This window comes from Gallinula chloropus (genome assembly GCF_964237585.1).
Source record: "Gallinula chloropus genome assembly, chromosome: 7".
Classification (NCBI taxonomy): Eukaryota; Metazoa; Chordata; class Aves; order Gruiformes; family Rallidae; genus Gallinula; species Gallinula chloropus.
The window spans coordinates 4,625,844-4,644,755 of record NC_140092.1 but is presented as its reverse complement, the minus strand read 5'-3'; positions in this window follow the sequence as shown (position 1 = coordinate 4,644,755).

Below are 18,912 nucleotides of genomic sequence, written 5' to 3'. Positions count from 1 at the left end.
CCCACATCTTTGACATATATTGACTTAAACACCGTAGCTGAACTACAACAAGCTTTCCCACAGCCAAATACAGATCAGAGCGGCTCTGAAGTTACTTTTGGTTGGCCTGGAGGCTCACTGTGCCCTAGTCAGTGAGGGCCTTAACCTTTGAAAAATACAATGATTTAGCAGAATCAGAAAGCAAACCCAAGATCTTATGGTATCTTTTTTTTCTTTTAGGCAGTGCAGTCCCCATTATAGATTTTGTTTTCCTCTTTCTTTCCTCAGAAAATGTGATGGTGAAATGTCTCTTAAAGGCATAAGTTCTTAAGGACAACTCATAATGTTATTATAATTATAATTTTAAGAGCTAATTGACCATGTAATTAAATAGAATCAGTTCACTATCAGTCAAAAAAGCAAGCAGAATTATTAAATAGAAGTCAATGTGCAATCAGCAGATACAGGACTGTTATGCAGCATCACTACGGCGGTCCTTCAAGTGGCAGATTGGTTTTGTACTCTGGAAACCTTCTGGTCTATTCTGGCTGGTCAGCAACTTTCCATGTAGAGTTGTTGGGAGAGAGGGAGTGGAGTCACTTGGTTGAAATTAAAACACTTTAGAGACTGCTCAAGGAAAGATCACTAATTGCCATTCTGCATTCCGTATTACTTCATGTGTGCTTTGATTGTACATGTTTTACCTATTCAAATTGTAAATTCATTAGGGTCCACTGCTGTTGCTCAATAACATCCACAGCTTGGCTATAGGATTCTCATCAGATCACTAGCAATATATTTATTTAACAAACAATAATTTGGAGATACAAGAGATGTATTCACACGTACCTGTGATGAGATGCAACTAAATATTTCAGTTCTTTTTATAATGTTATAGCCTCTTACTCTGCTATTAAGTCTGCTATTTAGAAAGTGTCTAAACAGCTAAAGATGACCTTACTGCTTTGACACTAAATCTCAGGAAAGAGCTTCTAGTGTCAAAACAGTAAAAAGAAATGCCAAGAAATCTATGGATATGTCACTGCAGAATAAAGCCATCAGTTCCTGCTTAGAGAAACATCAGATTTACATTTACTTCAGCAAGTAGTAAACAGTCCTGACAAGTGAAAGGTTTATGTTTCATCCCTGAGAGGATTTAGAGGAAGACAAATGCTGCTGATTCCGAGAGGTTCAAATGCAGGTCATGATGTCACTAGGAGGACAAGCCCGTTCAGCGGAAGCATTCACACTGCCCTCCCTGCGGAGGGACCAGGTCTCGATGGCTCTACTCACACAAACTGCTTCTGTTCACCCTCCCCACCCACAGAGAGCCTCAGGGACAGGTCCCCCTGGAATGCCTGGTCAGATCCAAAAGGGTGTAAGCGTTGTAGGCAGCTACCACCTCAGACTACACCACCACTTGCTACCAGTGTGCAACCTGGCTTTCCTTCCTGGAAGTTTTCCATCAGGACATCTTTTTGCTCCATAAGGTAAATAGTTTGTGACTCCTCAGAGGCTGTTTCCCACAAAGCTGCACAGAGAACTGCATATATGCCACAAATACAAATATAAAAATCTCTTTCTATCTTCATGTGGGGATTTGTTTGTTTGTTTCCAGAAAGAAGTGCTAGTAATGCCTCTTGCTATTAATTTTGTTGAGTCAAAATCAGTTTTCAGGAGGGTATGAGGTCCTCAGAATAAAAAAAAAAAGTAAAATAGATCTGAAAAATACACTAAATAAATTAAAGCTTAACTTTTAAAGGCTGTCACTGCATTGGTTTGATACTTTGGCCAGTGGAACAGAGGCCTTGGCTCTGCTAGCTATGTTTAGCATGAGGTGGCAGTTCACATCAGTTCATATTGTGGCGACTTATATTGAAATCTGGAGTCATAAGGGTCTTTGATTTTTTAAGTCTGTTTTGCCACCTGATGCCATGATCCTAATTGCACTGACGACTTATTCTCTGCAACATAACCCATTACTCTTAATTTAACCTCGTAACTATAGCAAAATCATTCTAGATATGCCTGCCTAAATATGTTTGGGTTTCTCTTGAATGCAGAGGCCAAAGTCTAACTTTACCATTGACGTCTAAGCAGCACAGGGAGTGCTGCAGGGAGACAGAGGCAAAAAAGATCATATAACAAATGTTCAGTGTTCTAGTAATTTCTCTCCTTTTGAACCAGTGGTGACTTTGGGACAGGCACAGTTCCTTTTGGTTTTTATTCCCCTCAGGCTGCATTAATTTGTGTCTTTTTCCCTTCAAACTAAGTCATGTTTCTTTGATTGCAACATCAATTTCTTTAATGTAAATTCACATTTATAGTTCAAGATTACAGTGTACACAAGTGTAAACAGTGTATAAACATGAACTCATGTTTCTGGTCACACATTATCCTCACTATTGAAAAAATAGCCCTAGCAATCTTTGACAGTGAAAGGAAGCTTGTGCAGACAGGATCACACCAACTAAAGTGGTCTCTCTTTTCTCTTTGCAAATAGAAAAAAACTTTGAATCAGTTAATCTTGACACTATCAAGAACTGTGGTATTCATAATTCTTTAATAACGAATTTTACTGTGTGTTCAGCCTCCTAGGAATATGCTACTCCTGGCAAATAACACTGAACGAACACAGACATCAGATGATCTGACCTTTCACTGCAAACACTCTATCAGACATCTTTTGTTGTTCAGCAAAAATCTTTTACTTTCCCTTTTTGTTTACAAAATATCTGCAGAAATGTTACAAAATGATCCCGTTAGCATGTATGTGCACAGCTTTCATCTTGTACTCGTGAAGTTTTCAAGGAGTTTTTAAGTTTTAGTGCAGCTCACACAGAGCTCTATTTTGTTAATTTTGACTGAAGTTTATGTACAGACAAATCCCCATAGGCTCCTTTTAGGTTGCTTGGAAACACAACTGCATGGAGTTATGGACAGTCGTATTGTTCTGCCTAAAAATCAAACCTGAAACATGTTCCTACAAAGAAGCAAACCAATTTTGCTGAAAAGTTTATTAGAAATTTGGAAAAAGTAATAGATCTGTGTCTCAGAGTACACATTGACACAGTTTTGTTATTTAGCATAGATTCGGACCATGAATCTCTCCAAGGGCAGACAAACCACAGAGCCTCTTGTCCTGTTATATGGGCTGCACTGAGAAAAGCCCATCTGCTTTTTATTTATTTCCCATTCAGGTATTTATAAACATGAACAAGGTCCTTCTGACCCTTCTCATCTCTAGGCTGAACAGTGTCAGCTCTCTCAGGCTGTTCGTCTATGAAAGTTGCTTCACTCTTTTAATCAACTTTGTGGCCCTTCACTGGACTCACTTCAGCAAGACCATGTCTTTTATTGGTTAGCCCAAAGGTCCAAACCCCAGCTGTGGCCTCACCTCCTTCAACCTGCTGACGACTCTCCTCCTAACACAGCTCAGGATGCAACTGGCCACTTTTGCTGCAAAGGCTCATGCTCAACATTTTGCCCACCAGGACATTCAGGTCCCTCTCTGCCACACTGCTGTCCATTCCCTGTGTAGGCTGGTGCCTAAGGTTAGTCCTCTCCTCTGAGCTTCATGAGGTTCCTCTCTGCCTAGTTCTCCATCTTGTCAAGGTCACTCTGGATGGCAGCAGATCCAACTAGTGTGTCAACTACTTCTCCTTGGGTTGTGCCATTAGTGAACTTGCTGATGATGCACTCTGTCCATGTCTGTGACAACGAAGATGCTAAACTCTACTAGCTGCAGTACTGACCCCTGGAGCCCACCACTAGTAGCTGGCTTCCAGCTGGATGTCCTGCTGCTGATCATAACTCCCTGGGCTGGCTGTTAAGCCAGTTTTCAATCCACTTCACTGACTGCTTTACCTAGTTTGTGCTTCATTTACCAAGCTTGTCCTTCATCAGCTTTTCGATGAGGAGATTACATGAGAAAGTGTCAAAAGTCTTGCATTTTATTGTGGTTTTAACTACTTTTGCCAAGGAGCCCTTTAGACATTCGTGAAATTTTTGGTTACTTATTTTTATTGCATAATTTTTCAAAGAATATTTTTGAGGCATTTACTGAATTTCTTCCTGATTTTAAACAAAGTTATGACATTTCAAAGTTTGACATTTAGAGAAATGTGGTGTGCCTGGATCAACATGCTCTTTAATTTCAACATTTCAGCTAGTTTGTCAGTTATAAGAATTTTGGATTAATGTTCACAGAAAAAGGTTTTCCAGGCCCAAGTGATATTTTTTTTTTCCCCAAATCCTTTATTCATGAAAGTTGTTGGAATTTTGACTTTCTCAATTTGCACTGTGTTTTGCTAAAAATCAAAAACATTTCAGGACAGGCTGCAGTATATGTTGTTCAGCTCCAGGAGCTGTATGTGACAGCCCTTGTCTTCCCAGAAACCCAGATATAATCTATCATGTGTATGATTACATAAAGGATTACGATTCTGTATTCATTCTTCTCATCTTACTTGGAAGCTGTGCTGTGGACTTTATTTACGCAATCCAATTAAAATGCCTTCATGCTTTAAAGTGGCAGTACTCATAATATTTATAAGACTAATCCACTGCAGAAAAATCCTAAATTGCAATATATCTGAGTCGATGATAAAATGCTATTATAGATGAGGAATTTTAATGCAAAAGAACGTAAATCAGAAAGATTGTGTTGTGTGTTGTTGATGAATCTAATGGATGAGATCCTGGACCCACTGACGTTTAAGTGAGTTCTCATTGCCTTGAGCAGAGCCAGGGTATTATCCATGACATCTGATTCCATCTTTCACGTGCATTCTTAAAGAGTCATTTATGTCCTTACTTCATATTAGTATTGTGGTAGTGTCAAGAAGCCTCAGTGAAGACTGCATTCTGATAGGTATTACACTTTCATGTGGCTTATTAGTCTTACACATGTCACTCCACAAGCTGCAGTAGGATCACAGCAGCTGTATATAGTTATACATTAGCACAGAATCAGCCTTTCTCCCATTTTGGTTCTGCAATTGAGTTTAAGGCTCAAGCTGTAAAGTAAAATCCTTTTTAAAACGATGTGCTGGGTTTCTTCCTTTCAGAGCAGCTACATTAGGTTCAAAAGCTCCTTTCAGGAGATGTTCCTGCCTTTTCTGAGACTGCCAGTTTTCACACTGGATTTTGCACACATACACATTCCCATGCAAGTCAAAGATGTGCCAGGGAACACAGGAAAGTATTTTCTTGCCTTAAAGTTCTTAATAGCCATGAGCCCTTGGTACTTTGAAATTTGAGGGTTTAATTTCCATGAGCCCTTGGTACTTTAAAATTTGAGGGTTTAATTTGAACAACAGTTTATAAGTAGTCTAAAGATTACTTTGATCAGATTTCTACATAGAAACTCCTTTATCTCACTAAAGAACCTTAAAAAAAATACCCGGGTGGCCTCTTTCATTGCCTGAAGGTGTCAGATAAAAGCTTTCCAAATTGAAGAATGGCTCCTGCTTTTGTATACATGGAGCACAAAGCTCTCAGGTGAGTGGCAGAAGCCACAACCTGTGCTCATGACCAATGCTACCAGAGCTGCTGTGGTGTGTATCAATGAGCCTACTAAAAAAATAACATGTGATCAAGCCTCTCAAAGTATTGCACTCAGGATGTCTTGATCTGGAGATACACAATCTCACACGAAAATCTAACCTTGCTTTTATTAGATGGTTATACTGCTAAGGGGATTCCAGAAACTCCACAGTGTAATCAAAAAATAAAATAAAGTAAAAAAAAAAAGCTCCCCAAAGCTGTATCATGATTAGGATCTTTTTTCTCAGGAAAATAACTCTGAAAGTTTCCATGTGAAACTCAGGTCTCAGAATCTGTGCCAAGTTAGGTGTCCTGGACCTTCAGGTTCTTGATTTTGTTCGCTGAATCGTCCCATTATAAAGTACACCAGCCTTTACTTGTTGTTCCTTAAATTAGGGCATGTCAACACCTGACGTTTCAGGATGGTGAAATGTAAATTTAAAGTGGAGTAGATATTCTCAAATAATCCCTTGCTCAGACATGCCTTTGTACTAACAATGAAGACTATGTCTCCCCAGGCATCCACTTCATAAATGTGATGGCATGTTCTGTATTTTGTTTGGATTATTAGTTGTCAAATATTAGCTAAGATCCTACTCCTTATAAATCCCAGTGTTAAACTCGAGCAGGTAAGAACACAAAATCATTATTAACTTTCCCAACAGGAACTCCAGTGTGTCCTGTTCTATCTGTGGGTAGTGATGATTTCTCTCTCATTTAGCTCTGTCTTTGCAGACAATACTTCTATCCATCTATATCATGGGCATTGTAAAGATGATGCATACCTCCAACACAGAAAACAACAATTCTATTCTGGATTCCACCCAGTCATATCCACATTTAAGACATTTTTCAAAGCAGAACAAACATGGCTTTTAGAGCACAGAAGTTTTAGCCGCTACACATGGGGCCAATATTCATGTATTCCTTGTCCAAAACACAGAGCAGGCCTGTTACACCTGTGTCACTAATGTTAACACCACGGGACAGTCAGCATGAAGATATTACCACTTGTGAGCTTGTCATACCACTTTGATCAAGGTGTGATAGGAAGGTGAAACACGAGACTTCATCAGGTGATCTGACCCGGGTGTCTCACTGGGACCAAAACCAACTGGAGACGGTGCTCACTTTACAGCCACGAAAGCTTACTGGAAATGTTAACATATTGTTCAAACCAGTTTGAAGTTAAGCAGATTTATACTACATGTACATTTCTATGGATAGCTAGTTCACCAAGGCAGTTGCTTACCACATTTTTTTTAATTCTTCTTAGATTCCAAGTCAGTCTGAGTAGGTTTGCAGAAGCAGATGAATCTTCCAAGCACCAAAAAATTCTCACTCTAGCAAATTACGAGTACAGTCGTTAGCACAGCAGAGTTCCAGAAATTCCATTCGTTAACCTTAGACCTCATGTGTAATCTCATAAAAGTTAAATCATCTTCAGGCAGTCTGAAAGTAAATTGTGATGATGGGTCTTTATGTCGCAGCTCACCTTGCCAGGCTTTGGTGTGTAAAGCAGAATAAACAGCATCCGACTTAAGACCCTTCTGACTGCTACAGGGAAGTTTGATAGACTCTCATGGACCTTTACTCACTTTCCATTGTGGGTGCTTGTCAAAATTGACAGAAACTACTTAGACAGCCAAGTCTTTTCCATACATCTCTAAATTACCTTGCCATGCCAAAGGTTTTTTATCAAATTAAATAAAACTGTATAAAGGTCAAGATTTGCTCTTGACAGCATTGATTTTTGAAGCAGTGAAAACTACTTCAAGTCTTTCACAGCTCGCTTTGAACCCACAGTTGTGATCTATCTGAACTACAAAATGTCACAAGAGTCACTTGAGGAAAATCTGAAGAAGGATTTTGCCCAACACGATCAGCATAAGTATGCCCTTTGATTTGGTACAGACTGAAATTCATAACTATTTAATAGAAATGAAGAGTTAGAAATGTGACCAGAGTCACATAAATCATAAGGAACCTGCTTTCATTAAATAACAGAATCAAGAAGGTTATTTTATTTTTAAATAGCAACCTTTTCTCATTTACAGAGATGTGTATTTTAAATTCAGTATCTTTTTGACACAACCATGGACTGCTGTCCACTAGACATAGTGTGGGCTACGTTTGAGAACTTTGATTTACTTACTCTTTCTTTTTTTTGCAGCTGCACCAATTTTCAAAAATAATATGAATCTGTCACCATTTTCACCTTCTTTTAGAGAGGCCAAAAGGTTTGAGTAGGTTTGAAGGAAAGTGAAGCTGCTGAGCAAATCGCCTCCAGCTTATATAACCTAGGGAATATCATTAAACAATTTGAGCATATGTAAAATGACATATCAATTCCAAGCTTTAGAAGTGAAATTACTTTAGGGAAAGGTAATATGAAGACCAGGATAATAGTTTCTTATTTAGAGGCGTGCAAACTTAGTTCAGATAAAGGACAATTATACAAATCTGTCTCTAAAGGAAGTAATCAGTTTAATTGCAAGCTTGCCTTTAAACCTATGCATAATTCTATTGCACTGCAGGAGACCATGAAAACTGTGGAAGATGCAAAAAATATTAATTTGTCCAAAGAGAAGTAGGAAGACCTGTGCTGTAGCCTGTCAAATTATGTGCCTGCTGAAGAGAATACTAAATTCTGGTCTATGCTCCAAAATTTCACTGCAGTCTGATCTCCCCCTCTTACACAAGTGTGTTCTTGGCCACAGAGCTGGTCTTTCTCTGTACTCTTCATCAGCAACTATTTACTCCTTCCATGTAAAATGTAACTCTGCCAGCAGAAGGATGTGAAATAAACTAATACACAGAATAGACCAAGGAGCACTTGGGGTCCTTTGTGAGTTTAAATCCTTTTGGAGAGAAAATGACAACCTCTGTTCCCCTTCCTATATGGGAATATTAGCTGTGCTACTGGTTATAGGTGGGAGAAGAAGAGTAAAGCCCTGCAGCCATTCTTATGAGTTCCAGGCAACTGAGGATTTTAGGGGCAAGTTCCTGACCTCTGATGGCTTGCTGTGTCTGCCCAGACCAGACTTTGGAGCTGGACCTTCTCAGCAGTGTCCAAATGAATCGCTGTTCTTCTCTCCAGCCTTTATGACCAGGTAATTTAGGAAGCATGTTGCTCAGTGATACTTGGTGCAGTTTTAGTTCTTCCCTTCCCTCAGGAAGAAGACTAACCACTGGCTGGGAAATCAAGGTGATTAAAGTGAAACACTTCACTGTTAACCATAGTGGATATAAATCGTTGCCACTGCACCATTAAGAGGCACACATGTTAGATATTCCTGATACTGAGCTTCATGCTCACAGAAAAGGGACCATTACCCCTGTCTACCTTCCTAAGTCACCTCCTGTAGAACAAGTCTGAGCAGGATCAGTGTTGTCAGCATTGGGTCTTCGGTCTGTGAGCCGAGTCTTCTTGAATTGTGATGCAGAATTACACCATAATGTGGTAATTATTTAATCAACAACAGAGTCAGTATGCACCATAAATACCACAGTCACAAAAACATACTTGGCTGAGTCCAGCTATGGTGTATTGGGCACAGAAAGTGTGCAGAATTCAACAAAGCATGTTCCCACTTGCCCCAAGACTTAATTTGGCCTGTTATCTTTCTTGTCCTATTAACATTTATTTGCACCTAATAAGGCATGAAATCATTACTTTGGTATATGTCCTAACATTTAATCCTATAGTGTCATATTTTAATTGGATAGAAAGTATTTAAATGGTTCTAATTCCCCAAGGATGTGGCTATCCAGTAATAATCACAACCCTTGAAGCTCCCTTATTACTATTATAAAAATAAAATCCTTCATTGACTGAAATGCTACATATTTTCTAAACTGCATCAAAATGAATTTGATGATTTGAAAGAACAGATTGCAAATTTAGTTCATACAAGACTGCCCATAAGTAGTAGCATATAGAGCACCTTTCACATACTAAGTCCTGTGGCTGTAGAATGAAAACACTTCAAACACTCAAGAAATGTGGCTGAGGTCATCTACTCTTTATCAGACCTCATGAGGAATCTGTTAGGCTCAGAACAATAAGTATGGTTTAAGGCTTCAGTTTTTGTTATGTATATTACACTGCATGTGATCAGCTGGAAATGAAGCACCATTTGCTATCACCTACTGGGCCTTAGCTGATTAAGTCAGTCCATGCAAATCACAAAGAAAAGAAATTGCAGGAGAGAAGTTATCACTTAAGTCTGAGCTTATGTCTTTGGGCTACAGTTATGCCAGTCAATGAAACAGGGCAGGATGCATTTTCTGAATCGGAGCATAAGACGAAAAGTGCAGCTAAATGCACAGAACAAAATCCTTTCTTTCATTCCCCTTGTGCCCTAACAGGGGAGATTGAGCCCCTCCTGAACTCAGCAGAAACACTGCCTGGATGCACACCAAGGAGGCACCTTGGATCTAGCCACAAACAGCATGCCAGTGCCTGAGCCAGTCCTGCTTACTTGAGTGGTCATCACACAGTCCATGAGTGAGAGACCACAGAGCATTTTCTTGTCACTAGAAGTTAGCTCTGGTTTGAAGCCTGCTCCAAAAGAAACAGGAAAAGCAAAACTTTTAAAAGGGAAGTCTAGCTGATGTAATTGAAACTATGGAAAGTATTTAAGTAGATGGAAAATAATGAGCTTTTCTAAAAACTGCAAGGACATCAACACTAACTCATAATGGTCTCCTTGAGATAAAGAAGAAACACCAGGAGACCTTTTAAGACCCCAGTGTTCTTGTTTTTCTGTTTTAGTGAAGATGCTTTGAGTACAAATGGAGCCCCAGAAGAGCCTGGCCAGCAGAAAGCACCCCCTCCTGGCAGGCACATCACCCCTGGGTGTTAATTGTAGTGTACCAACTCCTGACAGCCTTTTAATAGGCAAGGCAGGAGAGCTGGTGGTATTTTGTTATAGGTCTTTATAAAGTACTAAAAGGCAAATTTAAAATGCTCATTACACTTGAGTAGCTCCACTCTACTTAAATATTGGCTCCAGGTATACTTCATTATCCTCTTACCAGTAATTAAGCTACCTAGGGACAATCAGCAAATAATAAAATGCTGTGGTGGAGGAAATTAGTTTAGACTACAAAGCTCTGAATGAAATTATTGTGCAAAATAGATGAAAGCAACAGCATATAAAAGATATTTAGCTGTATCTAGACAAATAAATCCAAGGGCCATAATATTTCCTCTACATGAAATATATAAATTGGGGGTTTGGAGAAGTCCCTACTCATTCCTCCTCAATGTAGTTTTATTAGGTAAATATGGGCTTTCTTTTTCACTGGTGTCTGATTAATGGACTAGACTTTCAGCTGTCTGCAAACCAAAGGACAAAGGCAATGATTGAATTAAGCATACATCCTCTGTCTACCTCTGTCTTCCACCCCACTGGCTGAAGGATACAAAGACATAAATGTGTGGCATAAACTGATATCTTCTACCTCAAGCAGGAAACGAGTGTTGGAGTCAGGTCATCCTAGAAATGAGGCCAGCAGCAGCTTGACTAGGCATGTCTGTGCTTGTTTTTCTCCATCTCCTGCTCCCACTGTAGCTCATGGAAGGGGACAGGAGGAACTTTCTTTACTTGCCACAGGGCAATGTTCCTGACCCTGAGCCCTAGGCAGAACAGGGCAGGACATATTAACTACTGGCTGGAGAAAAAGTGAAACAGTTTGAATAGTTGTGTTGATTTCATAGCATATACTCCAAAAAAGGAGTAAGCTATGACCATTTGTGAGAAGGAAAGGCAGAAGTGGGGGAGATTTTATTTCAAGCAGCATCAGTGGCTCCTAGTTAAATGATCTCAGTTCATTTGTCTGAGCTAGATTAGAAGACGAGTGAAACAAAAGGGATGGAAACCCTACCACTTGACTGCTTGGCAAGGCTTGTAGATACAACTGAGTTTAGTAGCTCTCTGATTTAACATATTAAGGCTTTAAAATAGAAAAGATCTAAAAAGGAAGTCAGGTCATTCCCTGTATTTCTATCTCTATTTATATTTTCTGTTGTCCCCTATTGCCATCATTTGAATTCTGTTGTAAGGAAAAGATATTAAGTATATTTCTAAAGTCTAAATCATCCGAAGCCATGTGACTGTAACTCCTTCTTTTTAGCTTTACAAAGTTCTCTGCCCTGAATGGTGCAGTGAAAAATATATGAATTCTAAAAGGTCAAAACCCAAAAGGCAAATCCAAAATCTTAAAGTGCGTGTGGGTCTGAAATCGACTTATAATCCTTCCTTATGATGCTCACAGGGTCTGGCTTTATATTTTTTGAGTAAGGCAGGGAGTAGGTAAGGTTCAATACTTTAGTTTCATTCACAGGCATAGCAAAAGGTAGATGTCTATGCCTGGGATATATTCCCTTTGAAAAAGGTTTGTGTCTATGAACACCATCAATGCACTTAAATGCAAAGTAGCTTTTAATGGGCTATTTCAAGAATATAACAGGTTCCCATGCATTGTAGAGAGACTAACTTGAATGGTACTTACTTCAATTAACAGACCCAGGCTGAGTGAGCTGGGGCTGTTCAGCCTGGAGAATAGAAGACTAAGGGGGGACCTTATTAATGTTTATAAATATCTGAAGTATGGGATGCAGGGGGAAATGGGCAGCCCCTTTTCAGTGTCTGTGGGGGCAGGACTTGCTGCAAGTTGGAGCACAGGAAGTTCCACACCAACATGGGGAAGAACTTTTCCCCAGTGAGGGTGAGGGAGCCCTGGGACAGGCTGCCCAGGGGTGTGGAGTCTCCTTCAGTGGAGATATTCAAAACCCATCTGGACACCGACCTGTGCAATATGAGCTGGGGAGCTGCTTTGGCAGGGGGGTTGGACCCCATGAGCTCTCGAGGTCCCTTCCAACCCCTATGATTCTATGATTTAAGAATAATGACAACTTATTTTAAGATATTCTGTTAGACACTTTACATACTTTGTCATGGCAATGTGTGTATAAAGTAATCTGCTTGGTTTTGGGATTTTTGTTTTATAGCATGCTGAAATGAATGGATTTTGAGGAAAGGAAGACATTTTCCAATACTGAATAATAAAAGTGTGATGTACATATGATGATCTGTATGATCTATATTTTTGAACTTAAAAAGTGACATTTAATGTGGTGTATGAATTGTTAAATAAATATTAGCGATGGTGTGGTTATTTTTCTCACCATAAGTGCAAATTTATTAAAAAACTCAAATACACCTTCATAGAATCACAGAATGATTTGGGTGGGAAGGGACATTAAAAATCATCTGGTCCCAAACCCCAGCCATGGGCAGGGCCACCCTCCACTGGCCCAGGTTGCCCAAAGCCCCATCCAACCTGGGCCTTGGACACTGCCGGGGAGGGGGCAGCCACAGCTGCTCTGGGCAGCCTGTGCCAGGCCCTCACCACCCTCACAGGGAAGGATTTCTTCCTGGTATGTAAATCTCCCCTCTTTCAGTTTAAAGCCATTACCCCTTGTCTATCACTACATGCCCTTCTAAACAGCCCCTCTCTAGCTTTCAAAAAAGATCTCTCATAAAGCGACTAGAAAGTTGTAAGACGAATCCTTGTGGTTCTAAGCAGAATCCTTGCATTATACAAGTTGAAATGCTGGTTTAGATTATGATGTAATAGTAAATATTTTCCCTAAGAAAGCATAATTAACAAATATGTTCCAAAGTGGATCAATTTAAATTTTCCCAAGAAATTAAGTGCATTATGCAAACTCCCTAGGTAAGAACTGTTCTCCAATAGACACTATAAACAAGACTTAGTTTCCTTGCACTAAAAATGGAGGAAAATAAAATTTGAAATATGCTGCCTTGCTAATCTTGATGCAGCCTTTTCTCAGATAAAATATTAATATTGCTTTGTCCTTCTAATACATCATAAATTACAATTCTATCAGAGTCTGTTAGGTGGTTTACTGAAAGACTGCTATTCATAGCTTGCAAAGTCACTTCTGCAGGAAGAGCATAATTTCTTCACAAAGGGGGGTTTATTTCTTCTTCCAGTGCACTGTATTTGAAATTCTTTTCTATCGATTTCTTTTTTAATTGTTAATGTAAACAGAACATGGAAGGTACAATGATAATAAAGATCTATTATTGCACTATATTTAGTTGAAAATAATAAAAAAGATAAATAATGAATAGGTGGCAAAGGCTTATCTTCCTCCCCAGCCAGCTCCATGTAGTTCTTTGTTCCAAAGTTACTGGCTTTTTCAATAAAATGTATCAGTCAATTAAAACTTTATTGTGGTTCAATAACAAGATTTATCCTACCTGTGGAACTCATGGGAACTGGGAAACTTCATTAATCTTATAAACTCACGTTTCTTTACTAGGCCTCACATTCATAAACGTGAAGCTCATGGTTGTGGCTACTATTTTTTTAGCCCTTTCACTGCCACCAGGCTGTGACTGTGACTTGTAAGCATCTTTAAAGGACTGTTCATTCAGAAGAACAGAATATGTGTGGTGCTTCTGCAGCCTGCAGCTGTTCAAGACTACCAGATGAAAGAACTTTATTGTAACAAAATTGGCACATTTATAAATAACTTATCTCTTCTGGTTAAGTTGAACTTACTATATGCACATACTACATGTACATATTTCTTTGTTGGCATAAGTCTCATCTGCATGAAAAGAAAAGTACAAATAATGCTTCCAACAAGTAGGTCCTGTAATAAATGACTCAGATGTTTAATGATCTGTGCTTGTCTTATATTCAGCAAGACTCAGAACAACTAGAATGGAGAAGAGAGTGAAGAAATAATATTTAGATATTTAGAAACTTTTTTTTAAGTAATCAAGATCCTTCTAGATATTGTCTCTTTATTTCTTATTTTGATATTTCTATAAATCCTTTGCTGGCAACAATCTGAATCATGATTACATTCAGGGGCTGTCTCCACTTAATTTTACATCTCTTACACATATAGATGCTTTTCTGCCTATTGGCAATTTTTGATGCTGCTGTTAGAGGAAAGTCATTCAAGGTGGAGGACTGTCTTTGGCTGGATTTTTGTGGGGAACTCCAGCAGAGAGGATAATTAAGTGGGAGCTTTATTGCACTGCTTCCTTCTTGCCTCAGAGATGTCTTCTTTTGGTGCCCGCTTCCTCAAGGATGCCATTGCATCATTATGTATCTACAGACATGGGAGGTAGATGTTGCTAGGACACAAGGTTTTGCTTCCCATTTCAAACACAGGAAGCCTCTGCACTCCTAAGTAATTTTCTTTTTGCTGGAAATGTCACACGTCATTGGATTCCTTAAATTCAACTTCACCTCCATGAAGAAGAGATCCCTGCAATGCTTGCAGATGTTCTGCACTCTAAGCAGAGGGAATTGATTTTAAATCTTCCTATAAAGACTATTACTAAGCAAAAGAGATCTTGTAAAGTACAGTGCATAATATGCTGTCTCTCTGCCATGTAGCTTGAGAACAGTTTCATTATGTGTTATTAAAGCTGGCTGGAAATTCTCAGCTGGTTTGAAGTCCGCTGTCAGAGCCTGGTTTTTCATCTGAAATTGGAACACCACCAAATTTAAACAAATATTAGAATCCTATAAGCAATGGAGGACTTGTTAGTATAGCTCCACGTGTCACAAGGCACATCTGTATCTAACATACTGCAGTTCTCTTTGAGCAAAAGTGACAGAGGTCTCTAAATTTCCAGGCAGATCGGTCTTCTTGCTGACAACATCAGTTGGGCATTCACCTCCTCCCTTTCAGTTCATAACGCAGTGGAAACTTGTTTGTTGCAGATGAAATTATTCTTCATTGGAGTGGTGATGACAAACAAATACACACAGCTTCTCTCTACCCAGGTCTCTTTAGATCCTTGATTTCTCTTCTTCCTTTTCATTTGTTGAGGAGTTTTGGCAAAGTGTTTATTCCTTCTGCTTGTTTCAGTGGGTCTAAAGAAACAAATATATGTTTCTGCTCATATATACCCTTGGTTATGATGAGTGGCTATAGGTAGTGGGATGTGGTTCCCTGATAGGTATCTTGCAGCACTTACAATGTGCTGCGTTTCTGGCAGTCCCCACACTGCTGCAAGGAAACAGGAGGTTGGCAGCAGTGGCTGGGCTGACCCGTGCCAAGGGGAGCTGCAGCCGCACTGCTGTGGTGAGGCTGGAGCCTGCAGGCAGATGGAAGGGAAGAGCGATGGAATGGGATCAACAGTCCTCTCCTGGGCTGCCAGGCTGCAACGCAGGGGAACGACATGGCAGAGGACTGGTTCTGGGTGCCACACAACCTACCTTACCACAGACCCGGCTCTTGTTCATTTCTCATCCAATTCAATGCCCTGCTGTGCCTCAGGTTACTTTGCTGCAGCTCCATCTGCCAGAGAAAAGCTTTGACCAGCTTCTAAGTATAGAAGAGCAACATCAGGTACTGAATTAAGTGACCATGAGATGAGTTTGTGCCAAACTGTGTCTCTGGCTCTGTATTTTTCCAGCGAGACCCCTTTGACTTTCCAACACACCTACTCAGGGACTCTTTTGTTCTTTCCTATGGTTATGCAAGGTGAGGCCTCATTGTGGGAGGAGCATGGGAGTGAACAGGTGAATGCTCATCTCCAGTACTGAATTTACTCACCCCCTGCTGCCTTTCCATAACACCAAACAGGTGGGCAAATCTATTTTGAATTTCTCACTGCACCCCTTGTGCCAGCAAACAAAAAATACACTTTATGAAGACCTAGGAAAAAACCCACCCATGCCATTTACAGTTATTTCCACTAAATTACATGCTTCATTACTGGTAATTATATTCTTTGACCTCTATCTTGAAGCTGACCGTATTTCAAAGATGAAACAAAAATCCCAAACAAATCAAAAAAGACTTTCTCTTGGAAATGTCTGTTGGTGACTGTGTGTGGGAGTAACTCTGGTGAAGGACAGATTTTGCTGTGAGGGCACATTTTCATTGAGTACCAATGAGTTGTCCCCACAATTCTGCCACCACCTTAGTAAGAGAAATCCATTGAAAACATTTTTAGCTCCAGCTACTGCTAAGCTACACAATGCCACGTGTGGAATATACGACTTGGAATTTGTTTTTTTCTGGGGGAATCTTGACTGAGGCAGGAGAGGACATATATACATCATCCCAGTCTGCTCTCTCCTTCCCCTGTCCTCCCACAGGATAGCCACCAGATAGAAGGAGCCTGTTTCCATAGGGACTTAGATGAGGAAGAGCATTACAATAGCAGCCAACAGCCACTTCTACTTTTGAACACAGCAACCACTGTGACCATGACTCTGACCAGTTCTAGAGAGAGGAAAATGCTATCAGTTGGAAGGGAGGAAACCTTTAAGGAATTAAGTTTATAAAATGTCATAGCATGTGCTCCCTCAGTAAATAAATTGGAAATGCTGTCATTCCTAAGTATGCAATCTTACATCAGCTGGTGTGTGAACCACATCCAGAATTTAGATACCAAAAATTAGTCTGCTCCTCTCCCCTGCTCCCTTTGCAGAATTATCATGTAACATCGTTGTATTAATTATTCAAGAGGAAAAGATCTACTTGGGAAAAAAAAGGAGAGAAGAGAGGGGAGAATGATTACTATTTATTTAAGAAAAGAGTTTATTCTTATTAAATTTACCACCACTAAACATCCTCTCTAGGGTACTGAAATCTTATGTTCTCCTGTGTCCTTCTGAAGACCCATGGCTTGTTAGTCACCTAACAGTGCTTTTTCAATACTTCTATATAGCCTCAAGCCCTGCCTGAAGCCACAGCAGACAATTCCTTTGACATTGCTTCTTGCCAACTTCCCTTGCACTGTCTGTGATTTAAATGAGGCTCCCAATTCTGATATAATACAGCATATGGGAAGCTGCTGCTTGATGCTCAGTTAGTCAACTAATGACCTGCAAAATGGGTGTATATAGGTAAAAATTGGTTTCAGAGAAAAGACCTTTTATCTTTCTTATGAAATCACATTTGGGAAACTGGCAAGATCTAAGATTTCTTCCATTAGAGTGAAAAAGCTTTTCACAATAAGGATTCCACGCTTCCAGCCAGGACAATATTGCTCTTTAAAAGCATTCTTATGACTTTGTACTATACACTGGATATGTTTCAGGCAAATTTTCACATCCATCTTGAATGTCTGTCAACACTGGACATGTAAAAACTTTACGTTCTTCTGCCATATAAGAAAAAATTGCATATTCCCAAGGTAGATTTCAGAACAGGAATGGAGATAATCTTGTGAAGACTTGCTCTGCTTCCCTGGCAGATGGTGTGACTCCAGGGATCTGTTGCTCCCCAAAGAAATCACCAAAAAAGGACAAAAAATCTCTGCGACATGGAGCTGGTTCATTATAATAAGTGAAAGTACTTGCTTTTAGCTCATGGGTTTGCATGAATTGTTTGCATCCTGGTCTCCCAGTCAAGTCCATAGATCACGGCTAAAGCTTTCTAGGGTTGAAGATTCATCTTTTATTTTCTCACAAAAGTATAGGTGGTGCAAAGCCTGATAGTTCTCTTCATTCATGAACTACATAAGCTGTTCACCCCACTGGCATTGCTGTATGGTAACGAGTGTACCAGTTATAATAACAGTGGCTATTGTGTTTTCATCAGTGCTGCACAGGCTTTTAAAGAGGTTAAAATATCTGGGAAACAAATGTCTTGAAGAGCTTGAGAAGACCTTGGGCTTTCGATCTGGCTCCACATTACAGTGTTTTCCTCCTACATACAAATCCCAAACAGGTATCGCTGTTTTCAAGGGTAAACTTGAATCAGGTCATTAATGCAGTGACTGATGGAAATTAATTGCTTTGAAAGCAGAGGAGTAAGATGATTATTGTAGGTCACAACAAGATCAAGAAGCAAAGTTCTCAGTAAGAATCTCCTTACTCGGAAGAGAAAAGGGCCAATGGGGGGTGTGGAAACTTTGACTGTTAATATTTATTTAAGTTCTCTGTTCATCTTGTGACAGAAAAGTGTGGCATATATTTGAAGGAATGGACAAAGATTGTATGATGAAACAGTAGAAAGGTATGGAGATTTCCATCAGGTTCTCCTCTTCTTGCTTACTGAGATGTACGATTACCTTGGTAATCCAGGTGTGTTGGCTAAGGCAATATTCATTATGCAGTAATATTAATATGCTAAGGAAATGCAAATGTTCAGGGAAAAATACTAAATTTTTGTCCTTTCCTCCAGAGGAAATCTTTAAGATACAATATATTGCTTTGTGGAAATTTCTAACTGCAGGAGATGGTGTCCTTGATCCCCCCTGAAGCAGGTGAGTGAATGCCAGATTTAGTTCTTGGTATGTGATAGTTCCCAAATGAAGTGACTGAAGTGCTGTGCTTTGTAGCACATGGCATCTGCTGAAAAGGAAA